At 40.6% G+C, this 539-nt stretch overlaps 1 long non-coding RNA gene across 1 annotated transcript in view; it reads right to left on the bottom strand.

Moving 5' to 3' along the window:
- LOC119587130 overlaps nt 1–539 on the bottom strand; it is a 132841-nt gene that overhangs the window by 80169 nt on the left and 52133 nt on the right. The window contains exon 2 of the long non-coding RNA XR_005229991.1: nt 336–419. This is a non-coding gene — a long non-coding RNA (uncharacterized LOC119587130). The remainder of the gene's footprint in view (nt 1–335; nt 420–539) is intronic.

The following is a 539-nucleotide window of genomic DNA, read 5'->3' as shown; positions in this document are numbered from 1 at the left end:
CCTGGCAGTACCAGTTGTTTGTTTTATACTGGATGTAACTTGCTTTTTAGTTAGGATTTATATCGTGTTGTAGTTCAGCTTCAACAGACTTTGTTTAGAAGTTGTACAGGAATAACACTGGTTGTATCAACAACTTATTTATACAGTATTACAAAATTCTCATCTCTCTTTTAAAAATATGAAAAGGGACTCAGTGGCAGACCTTTCCTTATTCCCAGAAGTTCGTTCACCAGAACAAGGTGTCGCTATAATGTTAATCATCATATTCAACTCTGCAAGAAAAACCTCATACTTCAACCCTTTCAAACTAAAGAGTTCTACGAACTGGCACTCACTATGAGGAGCAGACAGTGCTAGGTCAAGATGAGATCCTTAGGCAGGCGTGGCACCATTCCTGGCGAAGTCGAGGCCGCCGGCAGCTGCAGGAAAGTAAATCTTGGTTAACACTCGAAAACAGCTGTCGTTTTGTTGCGTCACAAAAGATCAGGAATGTAGGCCGCCTTGCCTCCATCCAGGTTATGAATATTAAAATTGCTTTT

This window comes from Penaeus monodon, chromosome 22 (genome assembly GCF_015228065.2).
Source record: "Penaeus monodon isolate SGIC_2016 chromosome 22, NSTDA_Pmon_1, whole genome shotgun sequence".
Lineage (NCBI taxonomy): Eukaryota > Metazoa > Arthropoda > Malacostraca > Decapoda > Penaeidae > Penaeus > Penaeus monodon.
Note: the sequence above shows the minus strand (reverse complement) of the source record. Positions and strands in the feature narration are given on the sequence as shown.